The sequence below is a fragment of the Schistocerca cancellata genome, chromosome 2, assembly GCF_023864275.1.
Source record: "Schistocerca cancellata isolate TAMUIC-IGC-003103 chromosome 2, iqSchCanc2.1, whole genome shotgun sequence".
Taxonomy (NCBI): domain Eukaryota; kingdom Metazoa; phylum Arthropoda; class Insecta; order Orthoptera; family Acrididae; genus Schistocerca; species Schistocerca cancellata.
Window position 1 is genome coordinate 442,218,004 of NC_064627.1, and position 13,839 is coordinate 442,231,842.

Consider the following 13,839-nt stretch of genomic DNA (forward strand, 5'->3'; position numbering starts at 1 on the left):
CAGGTGGCCATATGTTCATCCTTGCTTGCTTGTCATCAACTGGGCATCCCTATCATGTATCGTTACTGGTTCTGAGTAATGGTGTTAATGTGAGGAAAAGAAAGGAATGGTTGGGCCCAAACAAAGCACCAGCTCCCCGTACACAGACCCGTCTGCATCCACAAAATATGATGTTATGCATCTGATGGAACAGTGACAGAGTGGTGTATTACTAATTGCTTCCCTGAGATGTAATCATCACTGCTGACATTTATTGTCAACAAATGAGACATCTATAGTCCCAGAATCGAAGAGTTAAACCAGCATTGGCACACTGTTGTAAATAATGAAGGCTAATAAATTATTGATGGCTTAAGTCTCTGTTGTATTTATTGAACTTACAGGAGTTCCAGTTTCAAAATGCTGTAGAAAGAGAATCACTACTCTGAATGTTGTCAAATTTTTAATAACATATTACTGACAATAGGGAGAAACACCATGAACACTACATAAATAAATAAAAATAATAATGAAAATTTTACCAATAAATGCTGCTCTAAGCATCATAATATGCATATCAAAAGTTGCATGGCACACATCTGTTCATCAGTTTGCATCCAGGACACCCAACATGAAGAACCGAGCGCTGCTGGCAAAGCTCTTTTACAAGAATGGTGTCTGTGCACTCATAGTCCTGTAGAACTTCTGGACACTTAAGGGTATGAAAAAAGGTGTTGATCCAATGTCTGCTAAAGATCTGGAGAAAAGGATTGTAGTGCTGTGTGACAGAGAGAGGAAAGCAGTTGGTCCAACAACTGTCAATGTGGCCTTAGCATTGCAGGAGGGGTTGAGTGGTGGTGTGCAGACATGCAGGGCATGGGAAATTTGCCCGCACATTGGATATGCTTGTAAGTATGGTGCATAAAATCTCACAAAACATCCTGCTTTGCTATTCATAGAAAATCACTCATGTTCAGGAGCTGCTTCCTAACTGCCTGCCAATAACACACATTTTAGCTCTGGAATTACTTGCTCACCTGGTAGTGTACAATAAATGGCCATGGAACATTCTGTGGCCAGACAAAGCCCACTTCTGTCTCCAAGGACATGTCAATACACAGAATTGCAGAATAATATGGGCAACTGTGTCAGATAGCTTTGCTATATAGGTGGTGTGGTTTATTTGTCACCTATCAACCTATCACAATGTTACAAGAGGAAACATAAAAAAAAATAAATAAATAAATAAATAAAAAATATTTAAAGGGAAATATGAGGACTGTTCAAAAAATTCCAGAACATTCTCAGTTTCACACCTATGACGTGTTAGAGAGAAATGCAGTTGGAATTCCTGTACATGCCTGTGTTTAATGTGTAACTGCCGAAAGTTTCAGTGTTGCATGTCTGTTAGTTATTGTTCAGTGCCGTACTGAGTAGAACGTTGTGGCACACAGTTTCAGAATTTTGAGATGGCAGAGTTGGAGGAGCAACGTGCCTACATTAAAGTTTGACTGAAACTCAAGAAACCTTTACGTAGAAACATCAAGCAATGCACAAAGCCTAAGGTGATGAGTGCTTAAGCCGTATTCAATACTGTCAATGTTCACATGGTTTAAAAATTGCCAGACGGAAATTAAAGATTACCCTTGTTCAGAACACCCTTTGATGTCTACCAATGATGCTCATGTTATGAACATCAATGAAATGGTGCATGCCCATCGAAGACAGACAGACTGACTGACTGACTGACTGACTGACAGAGATTACAGAAGAATGTAACATTTTGGATTGTTCAAATGAGAATGAGATGTTCCTTAAGAGAATAGTAACTGGTGATGAGATGTGGGTCTGCAGTTATGATGTTGAGACTGAAGTTCAATCTCCACAATGGATCGGGAAAGGTTCTTCAAGACCAAAGGAAGTTCGTCAGGTCTGGTCAAATGTCAAAGGCATGTCGATAATTTTCTTTGACTTTGAAGGATTAGTTCATTATGAATTCATGCCGCAGGGACACACTGTTAATCGACGGTACTATTGGGACATGTAAGGACTCCTGCAAGAAAATGTGATAAGGAAATGGCCTGAAATGCGGCCAGACAGCTCATGGCTCTTGCTTTGTTACAACACATCAGCATATTCATCCCTGCTGCTGTGTGACTATTGGACAAAAAACGAAATCACTGTACTGCCTTATCCTCTGTAGTCTCCAGTCCTGGCAGACTATCCCCCCCCCCCCCCCCCCCCCAAAGTTGAAAACCACATTGAAAGGACGAAGATTTGCAATGATAGATGAGATACAAGAAAATTTGCAGACAGTGATTCACGTGATCCAGCAAGAGGCATACCAAAACTGCTTCCAGAACTGGAAATGGCATTTGGGGCAGTGTATCAATTGTAGAGGAGAGTATTTTGAAGGAGACGGTGCACACATAAGTAAAAGAAAAGCGTAGAAAAATTTTGTGGACAAAGTTCCAGAATTTTTTGAACAGACCTTGTATGTAAAGTAGTAATTGAACAGCTGTCTAATTAGTGAAAATATATAGTAGAAATCCAGCTTTTCTTTTGGCAGTGATGCAGAGAGAACGCTGAAGATACAGCTGATACCAGAGACCACAAATGGACATCTTGGTCTGGCTGCTACATGAAGCTGCAACGGTCATCAGCTGCATTGATTTTGTTATTTTATCTCTACAAAATCTATATATGTTTGTCTTGAAATATGGTTCATGTTGCAAATAACATGAACAGATGAGCAGTACACTTTTCTTTCAAGAACCAAAGCAGATTGTCTTGTAGGGAAGACACTGGTTAAGTGTTACTTATTTTGTATGGTAAGTCTATTTGTACATAGTGAATACAGTTAGCATGTTCTGAGCTATAACACTAGCTTGGAATTTTGGTGCATCCCATGAAATTTGGTTCCGGTTATCTTTTTGTAGTGAAGTTCGTTCAGACAATATTATGAAAAAATATAGTTGCTATTGACCATACAGAGGAGATGCCGAGTCGCAGATAGGCACAACAAAAAGATAGTCACAAAATGAGCTGTCAGCCAACACAGCCTTTGTCGAAAGCATGTGCACATGCACGCACACACAAATGCACAAGTGTGTGTGTGTGTGTGTGTGTGTGTGTGTGTGTGTGTGTGTGTGTGTGTGTGTATTTTCAACAATGGCCATGTTGGCTGAAAGCTGATTTTGTGACAGTCCTTTTGTTGTGCCTATCTGTGACTCAGCATCTCTGCTACATGGTGAGTAACAACTATCCTTTTCATAATATTGTTATATTCCATCCTCGATTTTTCACTGTTTGAAGTTAGTTCAGAAGTGCTTTTCCAACCACTAGGGAGATTCATCAATTAAATGATGGTGGTAGTGCTGGTGGTGGTGGTGGTGGTGGTGGTGGTGGTGATGAGGATGATGACTGAATTTGAAGGAACGAGTTAGCTTATGTAGTACATCTTGAAGTTAATTTGATAGAATATAGGTATACGAGTTTGATTTTGTGGAATGGTGGATTTGATAGTTTCCTCAACAGAAAGCACGTGGAACTGTTAGCCCACTCTACGTATGTGTGTGAGCTATATTTTGTCTGATGATTGATGGGGATTTGTTATACTTGAGCTAGGTGAAGTCTTGAGGTGGAGTGACTGTTGTTGTTGTTGTTATTGTTTTGTTGCTGTTGTTGCCGCTGTGGCAGTCCCTAGCGAATAGTATTCAGGAAATACTATTATTTTGTACTGCATAGAGTGCCTGGCATTAAAAAGTTGAGATTTACCCTAGCGAATGGAATGATTTAGACCTGAAATACTGCAAAACATATTAATTACATGTGGATACAACACACGTTAACCCGTTCTGCATTCTATCAACCCTTGTCTTTCATATGATTCTAGTTACAAAATTGGAAAACAATCTGTTTATTCTTTGATTTCAGTCTGGATCTATCTTTTTTGTTAAATAAATACTTTATTGATTATTCATCTGATAACAATACACCTCTTACAATGAATGGGATTGAGTACCAGCAAAGAAACTAACCCCCTCATCAAAATTGTATCATGCAACATAAAGAAAACAAAAACCCCATGTGTGAACACCACTTTTAACTAACAATTATACAACAAAAATCAAAGCTGTGCATCTTCAGACAGTGACAGTTTGTGAACTTTCTAATAAATCTAATTTTATTATGGTCACTTGTCACTGTGAATACCCAGAATTACTACATAGCACAGCCACATAAACCAGATAATTATATAGCTCAAGCTTCAGAAATTTATGATCAGAATAACAGCTTCTCAACTCAAATGGATTTTGGATAGCACAGAGCTCACAGAAGTGACCTGCTCCAGCACCGATTAGAAGTCTTAGCTTCTGTTACTTCTAATATGACAAAGCACTCTTAAGGTTGGCTGCCAAAGACATTTGTTACAAGTGTCTTCATTTTAAATAGCCACCCTTGGGGTGTATCGACAAGTTCATTGCATGTATATGATTGTGGCTTTTCACAAAAGTATCCCATAAATGTGTTAAAACTTATCTGTTACTGCAGTCTAGACAAAAGTCATGTACAGTTAAGGATCATATGCAGGTCTCTATGGCATAAAAAGCTCCAGTGCAGGACTAATGTATGACATTTTACATGAATTTAGAAAAGACAAATCTTATGATGAAAGAAAAATCCAATAACTCTACTCTGGGTGTAGGTGCAGGAGGAATATCATTGCATAGTGTGCCTTGATGTTTCAAAGAAAGTGCAAATGTCAGGTGTATATTTTTTAATGTAGTCTGCGAAGACTTGACTGTGAACACGCTTGGCAGATGGTGAATAAATGGAAAAGTATGCTTGCAATGCAAATGGGACACATGCTGATACAACTATTCATTCTAATTGTGCGCTAATGGTACCTGTATAAGACTGATAAGAGTCGCCAACAAACACAGCGTGTCCACCTTTTGTCCTTAAATCACTAAAGTTGTTCAAGCTGTAGAGTTTGTAGATTCTCAGCAAAAGCAAGTCAGAGTTCAGGGCACATACAAACAGGTTTTGCCTGAGGTATGATCTTTAGTTCCTTTGGGCAAGATCTGTAATGATTCAAATTCTTTTAGAGATGGGTGCCATCTTTCATAGGGGTCTCTTGTTGAGAAACTCAGACAGGAGAGTACTGCAAAAGTTAGAATAAGGAAAGGTTCTCATAAAAGTATAATTAAAAATAATGTAAGTATATTTCATCAAAATATTGGGAGTTTAAAGAATAAAATAGATGAGCTTCTGGTTTGTTTAGAAGATTTAGAAGCTGAGGATGAAATAGATATATTATGCCTGTCTGAGCATCACATTGTTACTGATATGGATAAGGTAAATGTAAGTGGATATAAGCTCTCTGCACATGTAATGAGAGAAAATATGGAGAAAGGAGGAGTTGCCATATATGTCAAAAGTTATCACTGCGCAAAAAGTATAGAAACAAAAAAGTTTTGTGTAGAGAAACATATAGAAGCATGTGCCTGTGAGCTTAAATTAAATAAAGGCATATTTATAATTGTAACTGTATATAGGTCCCCATCAGGAAATTTTCATCTATTTCTGAAAAATTTGGACTCCTTGTTGTGCTATCTGTCAGACAGGGGGAAGCAAATTATTATTTGTGGGGACTTCAATGTAGATTCTCTGAAAGAGGGTAATAGGAAAAATGACCTTGAAGTATTACTCGGTTCTTTCAATTTGACACCCATTATTGATTTTCCTACTCGGGTGGTAAAGGATAGCAGCTCACTGATAGATAACTTCTTTATAGACCAAAATAAGTTCAACCAGATAAATGCTCAGCCTGTTGAGAATGGTATTTCTCATCATGGTGCACAGCTAGTTACAATATATGACATAGTTCCATTCAGCAATGCTAAACAGTCCTCCAAAGTAGTACGTTCAGTCAACGATTTAACAATTGCAAATTTCAGGGAAAGACTACAGCAGTTAGACTGGGATGAGGTGTACCTTGAACCTGATGCCAATTTAAAATATAATTTATTTCATGACATTTTTGTAAATTCATTTGAAAACTGCTTCCCCAAGAAAATAGTTAAATATACTCGTAAGAAACCTTGTAACAAACCATGGCTTACTAAGGGTATAAAAATATCTTGTAACCAGAAAAGGGAAATGTATCTGACAGCAAGAAAGAGTAGTGACCCAGAAACTATCACACATTATAAAAACTACTGTGTTATATTAAGAAAAGTTATTAAAAATCCAGAAGTATGTGTATCATGTCTGAAATCAGCAACTCTGATAATAAAATTAAAACAATTTGGAATATTATTAAAAGAGAAACAGGTCAACCAAGAGCACAGGAAGACAGTATTACTATCAAATTGAATGAAAACTTTACGAACAAAAAGTCAGAAGTTGAAAATATTTTTAATAATCATTTTCTAAATGTTGTGGATATAGTAGGATCCAGGTGTTCATTAGAAGATGCTAGGCTGTTAATGGAAGAGGCCATACCTATGCAATTTGATACAACTGAAATCTCACCCACTTCTCCCTCTGAAATTAGGAAAATAATAAACTTGCTTAAAAGCAAAAACTCACATTGAATTGATGGCATTTCCAGGAAAATACTAAAAGCTTGTTCTCAACAGATAAGTAAGATTCTCAGCCACCTGTGTAATAGCCCTCTGGAACAGGGCATTTTCCCTGATAGACTGTAATATGCTATTGTTATACCTTTGCATAAAAAGGGGGATAGATCTGATGTCAACAATTACCGTCCAATCTCCCTTCTAACAGCTTTATCCAAAATTTTTGAGAAAGTAATGTATTCAAGAGTAGCTTCACATATCTGTAACAATGAAGTACTAACAAAATGTCAGTTTGGTTTCCAGAAAGGTTTTTCAACAGAAAATGCCATATATGCTTTCACCAATCAAATTTTGAATGATCTGAATAACTGAACACCACCCATTGGGATTTTTTGTGATATCTCAAAGGCTTTTGATTGTGTAAATCATGAAATTCTGCTAGACAAGCTCAGGTATTGTGGCATAAGTGGGACAGTGCACAAATGGTTTAATTTGTACCTAACTGGAAGAGTGCAGAAAGTTGAAATAAGTAGTTCTTATAATATGCAAAGATCAGCATATTCCTCAAACTGGGGAACTATCAAGAATGGGGTTCCACAAGGGTCAGTGTTGGGTCCTTTGTTGTTCTTAATATATATTAATGACTTGCCATTCTATATTCATGAAGAGGCAAAGTTAGTTCTCTTTGCTAATGATACAAGTATAGTAATCACACCTGACAAACAAGAATTAACTGATGAAATTGTCAATACTGTCTTTCAGAAAATTACTAAGTGGTTCCTTGTAAACGGACTCTCACTGAATTTTGATAACACACAGTACATACAGTTCCGTACAGTGAATGGTATGATGCCATTAATAAATACAGACCTTAATCAGAAGCATATAGCTAAGGTAGAATATTCCAAATTTTTAGGTGTGTCCATTGATGAGAGATTAAATTGGAAGAAACACATTTATGATCTGCTGAAACATTTGAGTTCAGCTACTTATGCAATAAGGGTCATTGCAAATTTTGGTGATAAACATCTTAGTAAATTAGCTTACTACGCCTATTTTCACTCGTTGCTTTCATATGGCATCATATTTTGGGGTAATTCATCACTGAGCAATAAAGTATTTATTGCACAAAAGCGTGTAATCAGAATAATAGCTGGAGTCCACCCAAGATCATCCTGCAGACATTTATTTAAGGATCTAGGGATATTCGCAGTAGCTTCTCAGTATATATACTCTCTTATGAAATTTGTTATTAACAACCAAACCCAATTCAAAAGTAATAGCAGTGTGCATAACTACAATACTAGGAGAAAGGATGATCTTCACTATTCAAGATTAAATCTAACTTTGGCACAGAAAGGGGTGAATTATACTGGCACTAAAGTCTTTGGTCACTTACCAAATAGTATCAAAAGTCTGACAGATAACCAATAAGTATTTAAGAAGAAATTAAAAGAATTTCTGAATGACAACTCTTTCTACTCCATAGAGGAATATATATATATATACCTAAAAACAAAGATGATGTGACTTACCAAATGAAAGTGCTGGCACGTCGACAGACAGACAGACAAACGAACACAAACATACACACAAAATTCAAGCTTTCGCAACAAACTGTTGCCTCATCAGGAAAGAGGGAAGGAGAGGGAAAGACGAAAGGATGTGGGTTTTAAGGGAGAGGGAAAGGAGTCATTCCAGTCCCGGGACTGGAAAGACTTACCTTAGGGGGAAAAAGGGACGGGTATACACTCGCGCACACACACACACATATCCATCCACACATATACAGACACAAGCAGACATATCGGTCTTTAAATATGTCTGCTTGTGTCTGTATATGTGTGGATGGATATGTGTGTGTGTGCGCGAGTGTATACCCGTCCCTTTTTCCCCCTAAGGTAAGTCTTTCCAGTCCCGGGACTGGAATGACTCCTTTCCCTCTCCCTTAAAACCCACATCCTTTCGTCTTTCCCTCTCCTTCCCTCTTTCCTGATGAGGCAACAGTTTGTTGCGAAAGCTTGAATTTTGTGTGTATGTTTGTGTTCGTTTGTCTGTCTGTCGACCTGCCAGCACTTTCATTTGGTAAGTCACATCATCTTTGTTTTTAGGTATATTTTTCCTTCGTGGAATGTTTCCTTCTATTATAACCATATATATATATATATATATATATATATATATATATATATATATATATATATATAAAAAGAAAGATGATGAGACTTACCAAACAAAAGCGCTGGCAGGTCGATAGACACACAAACAAACACAAACAAACACACAAATATCTAGCTTTCGCAACCAACGGTTGCCTCGTCAGGAACCTGACGAGTCTTTAAATATGTCTGCTTGTGTCTGTATATGTGTGGATGGATATGTGTGTGTGTGTGCGAGTGTATACCCGTCCTTTTTTCCCCCTAAGGTAAGTCTTTCCGCTCCCGGGACTGGAATGACTCCTTACCCTCTCCCTTAAAACCCACATCCTTTCGTCTTTCCCTCTCCTTCCCTCTTTCCTGATGAGGCAACAGTTTGTTGCGAAAGCTTGAATTTTGTGTGTATGTTTGTGTTCGTTTGTGTGTCTGTCGACCTGCCAGCACTTTCATTTGGTAAGTCACATCATCTTTGTTTTTAGGTATATATATATATATATATATATATATATATATATATATATATATATATATATATATATATATATATATACAAATGTCTGCTTGTGTCTGTGTATATGCGGATGGATCTGTGTGTGTGTGTGTGTGTGTGTGTGTGTGTGTGTGTGTGTGTGTGTGCGAGTGTATACCTGTCCTTTTTTCCCCCTAAGGTACGTCTTTCCGCTCCCGGGATTGGAATAACTCCTTACCCTCTCCCTTAAAACCCAAATCCTTTTGTCTTTCCCTCTCCTTCCCTCTTTCCTGACGAGGCAACCGTTGGTTGCGAAAGCTAGAATTTTGTGCGTATGTTTGTGTGTCTATCGACATGCCAGCGCTTTTGTTTGGTAAGTCTCATCATCTTTCTATATATATATATATATAATAGAAGGAAACATTCCACAAAAGAAAAATATACCTAAAAACAAAGATGATGTGACTTACCAAATGAAAGTGCTGGCAGTGCTGGCAGGTCGACAGACACACAAACGAACACAAACATACACACAAAATTCAAGCTTTCGCAACAAACTGTTGCCTCATCAGGAAAGAGGGAAGGAGAGGGAAAGACGAAAGGATGTGGGTTTTAAGGGAGAGGGTAAGGAGTCATTCCAGTCCCGGGAGCGGAAAGACTTACCTTAGGGGGAAAAAAAGGACGGGTATACACTCGCACACACACACATATCCATCCACACATATACAGACACAAGCAGACATATTTAAAGACAAAGAGTTTGGGCAGAGATGTCAGTCGAGGCAGAAGTGCAGAGGCAAAGATGTTGTTGAATGACAGGTGAGGTATGAGTGGCGGCAACTTGAAATTAGCGGAGATTGAGGCCTGGTGGATAACGGGAAGAGAGGATATATTGAAGAGCAAGTTCCCATCTCCGGAGTTCGGATAGGTTGGTGTTAGTAGGAAGTATCCAGATAACCCGGACGGTGTAACACTGCGCCAAGATGTGCTGGTCGTGCACCAAGGCATGTTTAGCCACAGGTGCCTTTAGCCACAGATGCCTTGGTGCACGACCAGCACATCTTGGCGCAGTGTTACACCGTCCGGGTTATCTGGATACTTCCTACTAACACCAACCTATCCAAACTCCGGAGATGGGAACTTGCTCTTCAATATATCCTCTCTTCCCGTTATCCACCAGGCCTCAACCTCCGCTAATTTCAAGTTGCTGCCACTCATACCTCACCTGTCATTCAACAACATCTTTGCCTCTGCACTTCTGCCTCGACTGACATCTTTGCCCAAACTCTTTGTCTTTAAATATGTCTGCTTGTGTCTGTATATGTGTGGATGGATATGTGTGTGTGTGCGAGTGTATACCCGTCCTTTTTTCCCCCCTAAGGTAAGTCTTTCCGCTCCCGGAACTGGAATGACTCCTTACCCTCTCCCTTAAAACCCACATCCTTTTGTCTTTCCCTCTCCTTCCCTCTTTCCTGATGAGGCAACAGTTTGTTGCGAAAGCTTGAATTTTGTGTGTATGTTTGTGTGTCTAACGACCTGCCAGCACTTTCATTTGGTAAGTCACATCATCTTTGTTTTTAGGTATATTTTTCCTACGTGGAATGTTTCGTTCTATTATAACAAAAAAAACACAACAAAAATGAAAAGTTGTTATATTAATTTAAGTATGTTGTTAAATTAACTTAATTATGTCATGTATTGGAAAATTTGACTCGTTCCACATCATTACGAAATATCGTACTCATGATCCATGGAACTAGTATTAATCTAATCTAATCTCTAAAAATCTAATCTTTCTTATTCACCACTGTGGTGAAGTGCTACATGAGAGGGTGGAGCAAAGGGAGTAGTGAGCTCTGTTACTAATACATCTAAGTCTATACCTCTGTCAACTATATCAGAGTTTGTTTAAATTTTCTGATGAGACCATTTTGGGTCTACTTTCTCGACCTTTGATTTAATTTTGGAAACTGCTCTTCCCAGCTGTTCATATGGGGTAAATATTTAACTGATGTGCTTTATTTATTTTCATTCCTTTTTCAGCAACCAGTGATTGCTTAACCTACTTGATTCATTGAATCATTCTATAAATTACCATGAACTTTCTTTCCCGATACAGCCATACAAGTGCATTTTCACTTGCAGTTGTTAGCTGCAGCATTTATAATTTCTGCTTGTAGCAAGGAATATCATACAGGGGGTTTCAGGAGTGCAAACACAAAATATAATACCTCTGTCTTGAATATCTTCTTGACTTCAGCATACAATACACCCACTGTCACTGTAATTTGCTATATTTTTCACTTTAGTAAACTAGTTATTCTTTATTTCAGACTGTATCTGCACAATTAATGAATGATCGAACAATGAACATGGTGTGCTTATCCATGGGCTGCTTCATTACATCTTCCTCATGTTTCATAGCCAATGTAGTATGGTTAGATCTCGGACATTCAAGACATGTCTTACTTCCTGTCAAAAAAGCCTCTCGAGGTATTCAGATATAAATGGCAAAATAAAATGTAGAAAAAAGATAACAATTTTTTCCAGCAAGCCTTCTACATGTATTTTTGTGACGCATACTAGTTCTGAAATTAGGCTGTGTCTATACTCATTCTATTCTGGACCATCACAATACATTCAGTGAAGTTAAGAGTTGACTGCAGCTCAACTTGAACAGGGTACCCTGAATACTTCATTAAGTTAGTTACTTGTTGAGCTGTTGCTGCCTTGATATGATTGGCACCATTTCTTAGTCACTTAACATATTTGAGATCATTCAGAATCAAGATACTTTCTAATGAAATCTCTTCATGTTTTATACCTACCAACTCAGTCTGTATTATGGGAAGTGTTCAATTTAGCAAGCTTTATTGAGAGGACCAGGTACCAAACTCTTTGTAGTTATTCCTTGATAGAACATGCATTCCTTTGAGTATATTGTCTATTTGTAAACTGTTAAACAATTTTGTTGGGATAAGAAGGTAAAATTCTATGTAGTTACTCCAAGAGTGGGCCTTGCCTGGGCAGATCTATTAAAAGTGAGGTGTGGTTCATACCTAGAAGTTGCTAACTAATGATTTTTTACCACAACAGCTGTCCCTCCCATTTTGTACATCACTCACTTTCAAGTTAAAGGTTTTTCCCTTACCTTCAAAAATTCATACCATTCTTACAATCTGGGTGGTTATCCAAGAGCCCCATTTGTCTCCATTGTTGCTTTGTATCATTTTTGCTGACGCATACAGTGGTGTTAACAAATACCCCTGCCCAGGAACCTACGTTCCTCAAACAGATACCCAGTTGAGATTGGTTGGTTTCCATGAGGTGTGAAAGTTATAGTATAGGTGAAGTTTTATAACATGTCTGATACTTCACTTTTCGTGATTAAGAGACAAATAGCTGAACAAAGAAATGGTCATACTTCTTTTGAAGATGATTCACCTGAAGGATGTCTCAGAAGATGAAAACAGAGAAAATGCCTATTGTGGCACCATTTCTCAGAAATGTTTGAAGTTTTAAAAATAAGGAAATGATTTAGTGAGTTGATTTGTTACTGTGGATGAAGAGTGGGTCCAAAACAATAAGAGTAATAGATGGAAGATGGTGGCCCTGCATGAACTGGAAAATACCATACACATCTTCTGGACCAAATGTGTGATAAAAATACTAGAAAGTAACCAATACTGCAATAAGAAAAAGGGGAGAAGGGCCATCTTTCATCAGGACAAAGAAAGATGCTTTGACAGTGAAAAACGTGGAGGATATGTAGTATGAATTTTTGGAAGATACATCCTAATCAACAGATTTAGCACCCTCTGAATTTACCTTTTTCGGAATATAATGAAATTCATGGGTGACAAACCAGTGTCCAATAAAGTGGCTTTGACAGCCACAAGCGAGTATTTTGTACCCCTTCAATAATTGCACATAAGAGGTGAAATTTCATTGAAAGTATGTTGGAAAAGCACACTGGCATAAAAAGGTCATGTATTTTTAACCAATAAATCACAGTCTTTTACTACCAGACCAAACATTGTTCCCACTGGTCTTACAGGCCACAATTTAGCATATGAGGAAATCACAACATCCACACGAAAATCTTTTGTTGAGTCACAGAAATCTTATATCAGCATCACTACACCACAAACTATATCACACACATACCATTTAAAAATACATTTCTTGCCCTGTAGCATACATTTTAATTCAGTGACTGTTTCTGCTCACTATTATTTATTCTAATAAGACAGAGCTTAAAATCTTGTCACTATCTAGATAATTCAAAATGCAGTTCCAGCTATTTAGCACAGGGAAGGAAGAAAATCAGTTGTGGGCATGTTGAGGGAATGATTCTAGATTTCACCACAAGAGGTTTGGGAAACAATGTAAAATCTCAGAATGCTTGCAATGTAATTTAGGTCTCACTTCTCTCAAATACAAATTCAGAGTCTTAAACACACCTTTAATCTCTGTTACACCCCACTATTCTTTCACTTCTTGACATATACTTGCTTTATCTCTATTGAGTTAGTAACACATTCCTATCTCTATTACTTTATTGACATATGTGATGCAAAACCCTTTTCTTCACCTGTATCAGTTTATGTTCAAATGGAGTGCAGAAACTTTCATCTCTCTAAATTAT

At 37.8% G+C, this 13,839-nt stretch overlaps 1 protein-coding gene across 1 annotated transcript in view; it reads right to left on the reverse strand.

Moving 5' to 3' along the window:
* The window catches only part of LOC126161917 (4'-phosphopantetheine phosphatase), a 177,767-nt gene that overhangs the window by 23,077 nt on the left and 140,851 nt on the right, over positions 1-13,839 (reverse strand).